Raw genomic sequence first — 14,451 nt, 5'->3', positions numbered from 1 at the left:
TGAGGTCAGCAGGCGGTGGGCGGGGAAGGCAGTGGGAAGAGGCAGGTTGGGTAGATGGGGTGAGGAGCTGCCCGCCCCCTGGAGTTGGAGGCTCCAGGAGTCAGACGGAGGGCCTGGGACGGTGGGGTCCAGCTCTCTTTCCCAGGCTTGGGAGGCCTGGACAGGGGCCTCTGCCCTGGGGGCAGGGAGCAGAGGCCAGCAGCCTTGGAGGGTTACCGGACCCCTCTCATGGCAATGGAGCTGCCGTGGGAGAGGATCCAGGCTCCTCCTCCCACACAGGGTTACCTCCAGCAAGAATCAATACGCTGTAATGAGCAAATGTTACCAATTAGGCGGGGCTCTCAGGAACCTGGGGTAATTGTGTAAAAAAGCTGCATTAACAGGAGAGGCCTGGAGAGGGAGGGGCTGGGAGAGGGGTGGGGGCGGAGACAGGAGGGAGGTGTCTCCTGTGGGGTTCCCTGCCTCCCCGGCGGCAGCGCCAGCCCCTGCAGAACCCGGGTCCAGGGAGTGGGTGCCCCAAAGCCGGAGCACAGCCGTTGCAGGGCCCATGCCGTCCTAAACGGGTGGCTGCGGGTTGTGTCCCAGTGCGTGGGACACCTTGCCAAGCGTGGTATTTTTTTAATGCCCTCCGTCACATAATTCTATCTCCCCCACCTGTTCTTAGGAGAAAAATGAGAGTCTGGGCAGCCTCTGTCTGACCCGTGAATTAGCTGCCGAGGTGACGTCTCCTTGTGGGATCCTGCGCCTGCTTCTCTCGTTCTGCGTGGCTCCGGGACGGGAGCCAGCACCCTGTCACCTCCCCAGCCCCTCCCCACCGCTCTCGTCTTCCTGGGCCTGTGGGGGCTGGGGGGGTGGAGGAGTTCAATCTCTGTGCTCAGGGTGGGACGAAAGCTGAGCCCCGAGGGGGTGGCGTGACACTGTCCGGGCTCGGGGGAGGTCCGAGGGGGCATCCAGACGCTTCCTCCCACTCGAAGGGCACCCGGATGGACCGCGTCAGGACCCCGGGCCCTGGGCATCCCCTGCCTTTGCGGGCTCCTTCCTCTGCAAGAACACATTAAAGGTTATGTTTTATGACTACATTGGTATAGGACGAATATATTAATATTATATATTAAAACATTGTCCTCGACCTAGAAGTTCATTTATTTCTTCTGGTTTTAACAGAAATTAAAACATTTTCGTGGGCCCTGGCACCTGGCCTCCTGGGCCCGGCGGGGAGTGCCCGCAGTTCCCGAAGGGATGGGGAGCAGACGGACAGAGGAACCACGTGGGGCCTGAGCCCTGTCCCGTTTCAGCGCAGACCCGCAGATGCCGGATGTCCCCCCACCCCCCGCCCTCTCGGTGACTGTGCATGATGTCCTCGCCGGTCAGCACCCCGCCTTCTCCCGGCCCCTCTGCAGCAGCTCCCTCTCCCGCCCCTGGACCTGGCTGCTGGGCTGTTGGGGCGAGAGGCTGGAGCAGCCACCCGGCAGGCTGGCCCGGGGAGGCCCTGGTGGCTTAACTGAGCCCTGTCTTCACAGTGGAATGCCACTTCCCTTGCAGTATTTTGAAAAGGGATTCAGCTGAACACTTGGCTTTGTGTGTGCGCTGGGGGCTGGGGCGTTCCTGCCACCTAAGGCCCAGCTGGTCCTTCCGTTTCTGCAGCTCCAGGCTCCCCAGTCTGAGCGGAGAGAGGGTCCTGCTGGTCCTGGTCAACCCACCCCCGGCTGGTGCTCCATCCACGTCCTCTCCCGCGGGGCTGGCTGGAGCCGCAGTGGCTGGGAAGGCAGCTTCAGGGATGGAAACTCCATCTTCCTCCTCCCAAAATGAAACGTGGGGACAGAGCATGCCATCCCAACCAGTGATTCCTCATCAGAAGTCCCCAGGACTAGTGGGCTCCTGGCCCTGGGGCTGGGGAGGAAGAAGGAAGGTGAGTCTGTGCTGCTGAGTGAAGGGCCACCCTACCTCTGGGAGGGCCGGGCCCTCAGGCATTTGGACTCCACCTCCGTGAACGATCATAGCTAACGTGTATTGAGCCCTCGCTGTGTGCTGGACGCGGCTCTAGGTGTCTACACTGAGTGACTCACTAGAGCCTCATCCACACTGTAAGGGAAGCACAGCCATGACCCTGTTTTATAGTAAAGGAAATGGAGGCCCAGAGAGGTTAAGTAACTTGCCCGAGGTCACACAGCTGGTACTGGGCAGGGACAAGTTTGGAACCCAGGCATCTGGCTGCAGAGTCTGGGCTCTTAAGCTCTGCGATGCCCCAGAAGCAGTGTTTTGTCACAAGACCAGGTGTTTCACCTGGAGGAGCAACGGGGAGGGTTCCCAAAGCTTATGGGATTCTGTGACCCTTTTCTGAGCAGGAGTGCCATCCTGGGAGCTAAGCTGAATGGGGGCCAGATAGCGTCCTTTATGGCCTCAGCCCCGAGTCCCCCCCACCCCCACCCACGATCACTGTACCCATTTGCCCAGCCAGCAGGAGACCTTCCACACACCTGCCTGCTCCCCCTCGGCTTGAGACAGCAGCATGCGTGTGCGTGTGTGTGAATGTGTGTAAGCAATGTGTGGTAAGTGTGTGTGAGTGTGTGAGTGAGTGTGTAATGTGTGAGTGAGTGTGTGATGAGTGAGTGTGTGATGTGTGAGTGTGTGATGAGTGAGTGTGTGATGAGTGAGTGTGTGATGAGTGAGTGTGTGATGTGTGAGTGTGTGATGAGTGAGTGTGTGATGAGTGAGTGTGTGATGTGTGAGTGAGTGTGTGATGTGAGTGTGTGATGTGTGAGTGTGATGTGTGAGTGAGTGTGTGATGAGTGAGTGTGTGATGAGTGAGTGTGTGATGAGTGAGTGTGTGATGAGTGAGTGTGTGATGTGTGAGTGAGTGTGTGATGTGAGTGTGTGATGTGTGAGTGTGTGATGTGTGAGTGTGTGATGTGTGAGTGTGTGTGATGTGATGAGTGAGTGTGAGTGTGAGTGATGTGTGAGTGAGTGTGTGATGTGAGTGTGTGATGAGTGAGTGTGTGATGAGTGAGTGTGTGATGAGTGAGTGTGTGTGTGATGTGTGAGTGAGTGTGTGATGTGTGAGTGTGTGTGTGATGTGAGTGAGTGTGTGATGAGTGAGTGTGTGATGAGTGAGTGTGTGATGTGTGAGTGAGTGTGTGATGAGTGAGTGAGTGTGTGATGAGTGAGTGTGTGATGTGAGTGAGTGTGTGATGTGTGAGTGTGTGTGTGATGTGTGAGTGAGTGTGTGATGTGATGAGTGAGTGTGTGATGTGATGAGTGAGTGTGTGATGTGTGAGTGAGTGTGTGATGTGTGAGTGAGTGTGTGATGAGTGAGTGTGTGATGTGAGTGAGTGTGTGATGTGTGAGTGTGTGTGTGATGTGTGAGTGAGTGTGTGATGTGATGAGTGTGTGATGTGTGAGTGTGTGTGATGTGATGAGTGAGTGTGAGTGTGAGTGATGTGTGAGTGAGTGTGTGATGTGAGTGTGTGATGAGTGAGTGTGTGATGAGTGAGTGTGTGATGAGTGAGTGTGTGTGTGATGTGTGAGTGAGTGTGTGATGTGTGAGTGTGTGTGTGATGTGAGTGAGTGTGTGATGAGTGAGTGAGTGATGAGTGAGTGTGTGATGTGTGAGTGAGTGTGTGATGTGTGAGTGTGTGTGAGTGAGTGTGTGATGTGTGAGTGTGTGATGAGTGAGTGTGTGATGTGTGAGTGAGTGTGTGATGTGTGAGTGAGTGTGTGATGAGTGAGTGTGTGATGTGAGTGAGTGTGTGATGTGTGAGTGTGTGATGAGTGAGTGTGTGATGTGTGAGTGAGTGTGTGTGAGTGAGTGTGTGATGTGTGTGTGTGATGTGTGAGTGTGTGATGAGTGAGTGTGTGTGATGTGTGAGTGTGTGTGTGATGTGTGAGTGTGTGTGATGTGTGAGTGAGTGTGTGATGTGTGAGTGTGTGATGAGTGAGTGTGTGATGTGTGAGTGAGTGTGTGATGAGTGAGTGTGTGATGAGTGAGTGTGTGTGATGTGTGAGTGAGTGTGTGATGTGTGAGTGTGTGATGAGTGAGTGTGTGATGTGTGAGTGAGTGTGTGATGTGTGAGTGAGTGTGTGATGTGTGAGTGTGTGATGAGTGTGTGTGATGTGTGAGTGAGTGTGTGATGTGTGAGTGTGTGATGAGTGAGTGTGTGATGTGTGAGTGAGTGTGTGATGTGTGAGTGTGTGTGAGTGAGTGTGTGATGTGTGAGTGTGTGATGAGTGAGTGTGTGATGTGTGAGTGAGTGTGTGATGAGTGAGTGTGTGATGTGTGAGTGAGTGTGTGATGAGTGAGTGTGTGATGTGTGAGTGAGTGTGTGATGAGTGAGTGTGTGATGTGTGAGTGAGTGTGTGATGAGTGAGTGTGTGATGTGTGAGTGAGTGTGTGATGAGTGAGTGTGTGATGTGTGAGTGAGTGTGTGAGTGAGTGTGTGATGTGTGAGTGAGTGTGTGATGAGTGAGTGTGTGATGTGAGTGAGTGTGTGATGTGTGAGTGTGTGATGAGTGAGTGTGTGATGTGTGAGTGAGTGTGTGTGAGTGAGTGTGTGATGTGTGTGTGTGATGTGTGAGTGTGTGATGAGTGAGTGTGTGTGATGTGTGAGTGTGTGTGTGATGTGTGAGTGTGTGATGAGTGAGTGTGTGTGATGTGTGAGTGTGTGTGTGATGTGTGAGTGTGTGATGAGTGAGTGTGTGTGATGTGTGAGTGTGTGATGAGTGTGTGTGATGTGTGAGTGAGTGTGTGATGTGTGAGTGTGTGATGAGTGTGTGTGATGTGTGAGTGAGTGTGTGATGTGTGAGTGTGTGATGAGTGTGTGTGATGTGTGAGTGAGTGTGTGATGTGTGAGTGAGTGTGTGATGTGTGAGTGAGTGTGTGATGTGTGAGTGTGTGTGAGTGAGTGTGTGATGTGTGAGTGAGTGTGTGATGAGTGAGTGTGTGATGTGTGAGTGAGTGTGTGATGTGTGAGTGAGTGTGTGATGAGTGAGTGTGTGATGTGAGTGAGTGTGTGATGTGTGTGTGTGTGATGTGTGAGTGTGTGTGTGAGTGTGTGTGTGATGTGCATGAGTGTGTGTGAGTGTGTTTTCTGTCTCCCCGCCTGGGCCAGCAGCCTCTCCGAGGGGGGGGCCAGTCCCTCCATCCTCAGTGCCCTCTGCAAGTCTCCGCACGGTGGGTTGATCCATCGTCAGTGATTGTTGACTGACTGTCTGAGAAACAAGTTTCTTCCGCTAGTCTCTGTGATCTCCTCAGGGAAACCTTGTCTTGACCAGGTGACTGGGCCATGGAGGGCCGTGTCCCCGGCCTCGGGGTCGTCACATTACTTCAGGAGCACAGGGTGTCTCCCAGCGGCACAGAGCTGCTGTGAGGCTCAGGGGGCCCTGAGGGCCAAGGGGCCAGACAGGGGGAGGAGGCTGCAGAGAGACGTGAGGGGTACGCGGGCTGGCGGGCTGCGGGGCCTGAGATGGGACCCCGGGGAGTGGAGCCCGGTGGAGCGGGGGCAGGTGCAAGGGAGGGAAGGAGCCGTGGCTCAGAGCTCTTGAGAGGAGCCCCTGGGCCCAGGAGGAGGCAGGCGGAAGGGCTGTGGGAGGCTCATGTAAACAGAGTTTCTTTCAGTCGAGTCATATTCTAAATGCACCGGGGGAGGCTCGGTCCGTAAGGAGAACTTGCCAGAAGTCTTCTCCCAGAAACAGCCCTTTCGCTTGACGTCAAGCATCGCTCTTCAACTCCTGTGTTTTCGTATGGAGCATTCTTAAAGCAAGACACACCTAAGTTGGAAAAAAAACAAAAATATCCTGCAAACCTATGAAAAAGGCTGTGTGTGCGTGTGCACATGCATGCAAACCCTTGCTCACGCGTACCTGGGCGCAGCCAGTGCGGGTGTTTTCTCATTGCTCAGTTCTGTTTAAATTAAAGCAAATGTGTAAAAGCCCTCCCTCCCAGTTGCTGTTTGCTAGCCTGAGTCTTCCACAGCAACGAATTAGCTTGATGAGTTTTCTTAATTCTTGCCTATTAGAAAACCGTGTTTCTGCATGGGAAGCCCGTCTTCTCCAAAGGAGAGGCGCTTTCCACCTGGACACAGAGCCTCCTGGACCTCCCCCTGCACACCAGCCCCACCCCTCCCACCCAGGGAGGCATGGCCCTCTCCTCTTCATTTCTGTCGCCTGCCCGCAGCCCCTCCAGGGCCCCTTCTCTCTCCAGGACCCTCTCTGTGTGGAGCAAGCAGGCCCATCACAAGCTTAAAAACCCATCACAGGGGCCGGTCCGGTGGCGCAGCAGTTAAGTTTGTAGGTTCTGCTTCGGCAGCTTGGGGTTCGCTGTTTCGGATCCTGAGTGCGGACCTAGCACTGCTCATCCAGCCGTGCTGTTGCAGGCGTCCCACATATAAAGTAGACTAAGATGGGCATGGATGTTAGCTTAGGGCCAGTCCTCCTCAGCAAAAAGAGGAGGATTGGTGGCGGATGTTAGCTCAGGGCTGATCTTCCTCAAGGGAAAAAAAACACCCATCATAGAACTGCAGGTTGAAATTGGTTCATCTGGAGGAAGGAAGGGGCCAGCGCCTCCCCGCAAGACGTGTCCTTCCAGGAGGACTGCTGGCTTCGTTCCGGGGGGGACGCCAGCCCTGTTGACCCCCGGCTCAGGCTGTAAGATGGCCAAGACCCACTCAGGCCAGCACCACCTCGTCACCTCATGGAGTCCAGGGCGGATATTTAAGTGTCCGAGCGCTCCTTCAGACAAGCGCCCTCTGGACCCTGACTCCCTCCATGGAAAACTTGCGAGAAGCTGTTTGGAGGATGTTGAGGACGGAGCCAGGCGGGTCGCCGGCTGGCTCTGAGGAGGCTCGTCATTTGGTGGCTTCTGGCTAGTTATTTCCTCCCACAGATAGTCCCAAACCCGCGGGAGGCTGGGCGGGAGGGCTGGGCCCTCAGCAAGCCGCTCCTCTCTCTGGGTTTTGTCTCCGAATGGAAATGGGGGTTGGCTAGGTCTTTAGGGCGCTGCTTGTGAGAGAGTGCTGGGCCGTGGGGGCGGGAAGGAAGGGGGGAGAATGTGAGGGGCAGCAGGTCGATGTGGGCTGCACCTTGGAACGTGGCTGGGTGGGCGGGTGCCTCAATACCGTGTGAAATGGGGTTAGAAGCCCCGCTGGGCACCCCGCAAAGCCAGGAACCTGCAGGCTTTGCAGACCAGGCCCCCAACCTGCCCGAGGAGAGTCCTCACTCAGCTTCGCCTTCAGACGAACCAACAAACGTCCAGGAGCCTGCCTGGGCCACTGCAGAGGCTGGCGCCCACCCGGCCCCACAGCCCCGGCCTTCCCTCACCCCTTGAGTTCCATGCCTGCGCCTGGCCCTCCAACCTTGCCTACGCTGCATCTCTCTGCGTTCCTGATCAACTCTCTCATCCAAACTTCACCCGCTGGGACCAGAAAAAACTTAGCAACGATCTCACATTAACATCCATCAGCTTCCTGTCTTCGTCCGTTCGAGCTGCAATAACAGAATATCACAGATGGGGCAGCTTATCAACAACAGACGTTTCTATCTCGCGGTTCTGGAGCTGGAGTCCGAGGTCAGGGTCCCAGCATGGGCGGGTGGGGGCTGCTCTTCTGGGTTGCCATCCTCACAAGGCAGACGGGGCGAGGGGTCTCCCTGCAGCCTCCTGTACGAGGGCACGGATCTCGTTCCTGAGGGGTTCACCCTCGTGACGTAAGCACCTCCCAAAGGACCATCTCTAATACCATCCCACTGTGGGAAGGGGTTCACCATGTGGATCTGGGGGGACACAAACACTAAGATCATGGTACCTGCTCCCACCACACCCGTAGCCAGTCCAGCTGGTACCCAAGCTCGTCTGTACTCTGGTCCATCCTCACGCCCGCCTGTGGGTGGGCAAATGCCCCCTTGTCCAGCTCTCCCCTTTCTCTGGAGTGTGGAAGGATGTGGACCCACAAGTTCCTTCTCTGCCCCTGGGGGTGGACATAGTTTCCAGGAAAAAGTAGCTGGACTAGTGTCCTGGAGCCAGACTCCTGCAGGAGGCAGGCTGGACCAGGATGCTCATCCTGAGTAGGGCATGGGGGCTGGAGGACCCCCAGGAACAGCAGCTTGGGCCAGGCCTGGCCTTTGGAGCACCCATTGCACAGAACAAAGCTGTGGGGGCTGGAGGAACCCAGGACCTGGGGGCAGAGAGCCCGTGTTGGGGGCCAGCAACTGGAATCCTGCAGGAAAGTGTCCCCGAATAGAGGAGGAGGGGTATGGTGCATCTGCCTTTGACCACACAGGGGAGGGGCCTCAGTGCAGGGGAATAACAGTAAAACAGCAGCAACAGTTGCTGGTGTCCGGGAGCACGCGCTCCGTGCCAGCTCTGAGCCAGCATCTCGTGGAACGTCTCCCCGAGCTTTGCCCATGGGTTTGGGCCGATCTGCTCATCTCCTCGGCCCACTTAAGAGCTTCAATTGTTTTTATCACTCTTTCTGTATTAATTGAGGAAGTGCATTCTTACGGGACAGCAAACCCCAAAATCTTGGTGGCGTCAGGCAGGAGAAGTTTGTTTCTCGGGTGATGTCCCTAAAGGGTGTTCTGATCACAGGGGCTCTGATCCCAGTGGTGATTCTGAGTCCCAGTTCCTTCCATTTTGTGGGTCTGCATCTCTGACACATGGTGTCTGCATTTTTGAGAAGAGGAAAGAGTGTAGGTGTCTGGCGGGCTGGCCTGGAGGCGTCCCTCCACCCAGGCTCCAGGGGCCACCCCTGACCCCGGGCCTCTGGGCGCCCAGGAGGTGAGGAGCAGACTCTGCCGTCTGCATTTCCTCTGTGGAATCTGGAGTCTCGTAACAGCAGGGAGCGGCTTCTGGACTCAAAGCCCTTCGTGAACTCGCTGGGGCAGCTATGGGGCTGAGAGATGAAGGTCAGCTCTGTTGTCTGCAAGGTTCTCCCGCCGCAGGGAGCAGGCAAGACGGCAGGTGGAACAAGGGCATCACATGGAGGCGTGGGAGCCATGGGGTCCTCCGGACCATCAGCAGAGGGAAGCTTCCTTGCTTGGTTTGAGGCCACGGGATATTCACAGCCCTTCGGAATGCAACAGTGCCCTCTAAACCCAGGTGGAGTGAGGGGGGCTCATCCGACCTGGGGGGTCATCATGCCCCTCATGCCCCACGCGCAGACACAGAAGTCCCGGCCCCAGTGCGGAGCAGGCAGGAGAGAGGGGCCCACCGGCCCAGGCAGCCCACCCCGCAGCCCCGCCCTGGCCCCCCAGCCCAGAGCACCTGCTCCAGGAGCTCCCCGTGTGCTTGTCACTGCTCCAGCTGGTGACATCGGGTTCTGTACAGAAGGTGCTCGGTTCTGCGAACTGAGGACCTGAGTCATTTCCTCAGGATTTTCCAAAAGAAGTGGATGAGTGTGAGTGACTGTGGGAGTGAGTGTGTGTGTCTGAGTATGTGAGTGCCCGTGTGAGTCCTGGGTACGTGTGTGAGTGTGAGCAAGAGGGTGTGCGTGTGTGATGCTCCTGTGGGTGCCACGGCCGCCATACTTAGGCAGCAGCACCCTGATCCCGTAAGTGGAAAGCGAGGCACAAGCAAGGAGTTCGGGCATCTGAGGGAGCAGGAGAGCACGGCGTGGCAGTGGCCTCGCGAGCCCCGTTACCTGGGGAAGGCCATCAGGGGTGGTCTCCTCCAGCATGCGGGAGCCATCTTTACTGCCTCCTCCCTCTCGACTCCTGCTGAGCCATCGTGGGGTGACGAGCATCATGGTGTCACAAGGAGCAGGAGGCATCAGGAAGGGCACTTACCTTCCTCTGAGACCCCAGATGTGAGATTCTCTTGCTGGATCAAGAACCTTCTCTTTGGTGGGACCCTAAATGTCGCCCAAGTGAAGGAGACATCCATCGGTCTGGGAAGGCCTGCTTGCTTCCGTGCCAAGACCACTTCCACTGACATCATGAAATTCTCTCTTCGTGCAGGCTTTCTTTGGGAGGGGACGGGGGGAGAGGAGGACCGAGGCCAGGAGCTAAAGACTTAGATGCTCCTTCAGATGCTATTGACCAAACCTATGTCCACTGGGGTCAGACACTGTCACCCAGGGCCACAGAGAAGGAAGCCTGGGCTGGAACACACCTGGAGCCTTTGACTCAAGGCCCTCTGAGGAGTGGGGACAGCACAGCAGCATCAACAGTGGTGACACACCTGGACTCCAACAGTCACCGCCAGGGCAGGACTAACCCAGATCAGAAGAGTGGTGGGGATGCTGCTGGGTGAAACAGCTCTGAACATTAACAGGACGTTGGCTGTGCCCCCAAAATACACACCCGAGTTGGGGCAGGGCTCGGAGGGGCTGCCTCCAAGGCCGGGCAGGACAAGTGTGACTCTGCAGGTCAAGCGTTAGTGCCGCACGTGGCAGACGCCCAACAAGTGGAGCCCCGCTCTGGACCCCTTCCTGTTGGGAAAGAGATCAGGCCAAACCGCCCCCAAGCTTGCCAGCTTTCTGGTCCCCATCCCAGAGGCCGCCGCACTGCCGACGCCCAGCTGGGAGCTTTGGAGCCCGACCCTTCCAGAGAACAGGTAGGGTGGGCATGGAAGGGAAAGACGGAAAGGTGTCCTGAGAAAGAGCTCGCATACATAGGGACCCGGGAGGAAAGAGAGGTCAATGCGTGATAAAGGATAGTGTCCCCGAGACCTCTTGTCCCCACGCCTTTTAATCTTGTCAGCAGGAAACAATCAGGTCACACTGAAGCCCTGTCCCTCAGTGTGGAGAGCCTGCTGCAGCGTTCCAGGGGTCTGCGTACCTTCGTCGTCGTTTGTCTCGGGCCGGAGTTAATTCCCCTTCCTGGATGCACACAGCGCCGAGCCTGGGCGTCACAGACGGTGGGAGCAGGGGCAGTCCCTCCTCGGTGGACGTCTGTCTGTGGATCATCCCAGTGCCTGCTCCCAGCACGGCTGCTTAGAGGCTGTGCATGCGTCAGGCGTCCCTGGGGTAGCTCAGATTCCTCTTCTGTGGCACAGGCGGTCCTGCCTCACCTTGGCATCCACCGCGTCCATTGCCCACGCCTTCCCTTTGCCTCTCCTCCATGTGGGTGCACGCGGCTCCCTTCTCTCCTTCCCTGGGTCCCGTGGTGGGTTGCTGGCAGGATGTTTTTGAGTTGTTCACTTGAGTAAACCTTACTTTTGCAACCTGAGCTCCGAGCCAGGGAGACGGCTTCGTTCCACGCACTGTGTCTTCTCTCTCATTTCCCCTCCCCACGTCTGTAGCCCAGGGCTCACATTTGGTGATCAGTAAATGCTGGTGGACAAGTGGATGAATCTGGCCAATGTAATGAGCGTTTTCAACAGGAATCAAGCAGTAGGGGAAGGTCAGGGCACCAGAAGAGGAAAAGGAGGATGAGGAGAGAGGGGAGGAGGAAGTGGGGGAGGAGGAAGAGGGGGAGGAGGGAGAGAGAGGCAGGAGAAAGGAAAAGGGAAAGGGGCAGAAGGAGTAAAGGAGAGGGGCGGAGGGCGACGGGAGGACGGTGAGGTGAGGGAAGAGGAGGCACTCACTAGAAAGGAGGAGGCGGATGGCCGGGGCTCTGGCCCAGTCCCAGCTGGGGCCCGTGGACAGAGGCCTTCCAGCTCTGAGCACATATTCTCTGAGCGCTGGCTCGTCCTGCATTTGTCCTCCTCTAATTGAGCAGATGCTGGGCTGGTGGTGAAGCGGGCCAGCTTCGACTGCATGCATGGGAGCATCAATAAAGCGTTGCATGCTAGGAGGCCGGCTCGCACACGGACGACGGCTGGAGCTGGGAAGTGGCACTCTATTCATGATGTTTTGATTTCCCGGGCTCTGGGGACACTGACTTTGATAGATTGAGATGTGGCACGGGCACAATATACCATAACATAACAGCTCACTTCCAGAGTGGGTGTTAGCCGCCAGGGCCCACCCATTCCTTTAAAATTAAATAAATACTTTAAAGAAAAAATAAAGCTTGGAGAAGATAGAGCTGCAGCCCACGGATTTTAATAGTTTGGGAAGCCAATGGCCAGGTCGTGCTGTCGGTTACATGGAAAGTGTTTGCTTTACTGATGACTGTGCCCGAGAAGTGGCCGGCCAGCCTACTGGGGAGACTAGCACAGGGCCAGGTCCTTGCCCGGAGCACAGGCTGGCCATCTAGGTAGCTCTGCTAGTGGCTGGGCGGCTTCACTCTTGTTGTGTTGCCTTGCTGGCCTCCAAACTTACACCTCCTCGCTTTCCAGGATGCTGCTCTCAGCACGGGGAGCCCAAGTTGCAGGCTGCTCCTCTTCAGAGCACGCCCGCAGACAGCTCTGCTGAGCCCGCTGTGTGTCACCGTGGGCGGGAGTGTCCCCGAGTGCTGCCTTCTTGTCACATCAGGCCTGATCAGAGCTGTGCTGTGGCAGGACTTCTGTTGATGCTGACAGCCTCCTTGGTACAAGAGGGTGGTCTCCAAGAAGGGCCCGTCTCCATGGTTACGGAGTACCCGGAGATGTGGCGGCTGTGCTCCCGGCGAGCCCCTCCCTCCCCGTGGCAGGCACTGCGGCCCCTTGGCCTCCGCCAGATTCCCATCATGCCCTCCTCGCCCGCAAGTTTCATGAGCCCAAAATCAGATAGTGGCTGTGAGGGCAGTACGTGGGGTGAAACGGTCTGACCTGCATTGTCAGTGTGGGAAGGTCTATCCCCTCAGTTTTATTTCTTCGGAAGGTGCCATCAAATGTGCTGGTGATTCCTGTCTGGGGAGTGTATTCTGTGACAGCATTTTTCACCTGCTAGGAGCTGGCGGCAGCGGGCGCCCATCGCCTCCCGCCTGCTGGAGTCATTTATCAGGCCTTCGTGTGGGAGTGCAGGGGCCGCTGCTGGAGCACCATTGGAATTAAGGATGAATTAAACATCCCATTAAAGTAAAGTGTTATCACAGGCATTTAATGTGTTTTATTCTTTAACAGTTTCATTTTGCGATTTTTTGATGCCCGGGCAGCTTCCCATCTCATTTTTCTCGGTGGATTTTCGGGTGGAAGTTTGCTGTGTTACTCAGCGTCCGGGTGAGCTGTCTGTTCCCCAGAGTCACGGTGTCCTGCTTGGTTCGACCAGCATGAATATTTTGTTCGGACGAGAATGAAGCTGGAAAAAGCCAAAGTGGTTTTTTAAAAAGGGGTTAAAATGAGCAAGGAGCCAAGATTAATTCCAGATGTAGCGCGAGTGTGTGTGTGCGCGCGTCCAGAGCAGAAATGAAGTGTTCGGGGTAGATGGGCTTCCTTTGAGCTCAGGGAAAACCAGGACACCAGCCTCCCCTCCCCTAAGTCGGCTTACGGTGTGGCCAGGACTGACGGAAGCTCGTGTTGCCTTCTTTTGTGTTTGTGGTCCTGCTGCCCACCCCTTGTCCTTGTGTGCCTCCACCCCGTCCCTCCAGGCTCTGCAGGGCCCAGCTTCCTGGGCGCAGGGAGTGCCCGGCCCTCTGTACTGGCAGCTGCTCTGAGCCGTGGGCCAGCAGCTGCCTGGACAGGAACCAGAGGGCTGGGATGTCCTTGCCCCATCAGCGAACAGGTGCTGGGGCTGACTTCTTGCCAGACTCTGCTCCGGGCAGGGGCTGGAACAAAGGAGGCCACACCCCTGCTCGCTCTGGGCTCAGAGGCTGGGCATCAGGTTATTTAAACAAACGAGTGAGTGAGCCCAGAGATCACGGGCTGTCCTGAGAATCCGTGAGGGTTGGGGGCCTGAGGGCCACTTCCTCTGGGGATGGGCTCTCTCTCTGAGGACGTGGCATCTGAGTACAAGACTGAAGGAGGAGGGGCAGCCGCGTGAAGATGGGCGGGAGTGCCAGGGTGAAGGAACAGCCAGGGCAAAGGCTCTGAGCTTGGCGTGCAGAGGAGCCAAGTGGAGCAGGCGGGCAGGGGGTGGTGTGAGGGCAGCTCGGGGCTGCAGGAGCCCCTGCAGAGCTCTGAGCCGACGAGCAGGAGGAGATCTGCCTTTCCAAAGCAGACCCGGCGGTGAGTGGGCACCGACGAATGCAGGTGGGGAGGCCAGGTCCAGCGGCTCTGAAGGTGTGTTGGAGACACCTGACGCCAAAAGAATCAAGACCCAGAATTTCGGCTTAAGCCACTGAGCAAGTGGGGGTACTATTTAAGGGGACCCCTGGGGGAGCCTGAGAGGAACAGAGAAGGGGAAATTGAGTCTTGTTTTGGACATGTTGGCTTCGAGATGCCCTGGGGCTTCTGCAAGATGGCGGGAAGATAGCCAGACAGAAGAGCCTGGAAGTCCAGAAAGGGGGTGGGGGGGAGGGCCAAGGTTGGGAACCACCTTCCAGACCCAGCAGAATTTGCAGAGCTTGGTGAAGTTACCTGGCCCCTCCATTTCCGGAAAGAACAGACCACGTCTTCCAGGATATCATAGGAATTGCTTCCGTATCCTCGAACATTCCGGAAGGAGCCTCTCCCTTAGCAGAGCGTCTGCCCTTTCACGAGACCCGCAGATCTTGTGCACGTCT

At 56.6% G+C, this 14,451-nt stretch overlaps 1 protein-coding gene across 10 annotated transcripts in view; it reads left to right on the top strand.

The window, feature by feature from the left end:
• Nucleotides 1–14,451, top strand: part of RBFOX3 (RNA binding fox-1 homolog 3) — a 445,764-nt gene that overhangs the window by 191,974 nt on the left and 239,339 nt on the right. The gene's annotated exons all lie outside the window — the stretch shown is intronic.

Source organism: Equus asinus, chromosome 13, assembly GCF_041296235.1.
Source record: "Equus asinus isolate D_3611 breed Donkey chromosome 13, EquAss-T2T_v2, whole genome shotgun sequence".
Lineage (NCBI taxonomy): Eukaryota > Metazoa > Chordata > Mammalia > Perissodactyla > Equidae > Equus > Equus asinus.
Note: the sequence above shows the minus strand (reverse complement) of the source record. Positions and strands in the feature narration are given on the sequence as shown.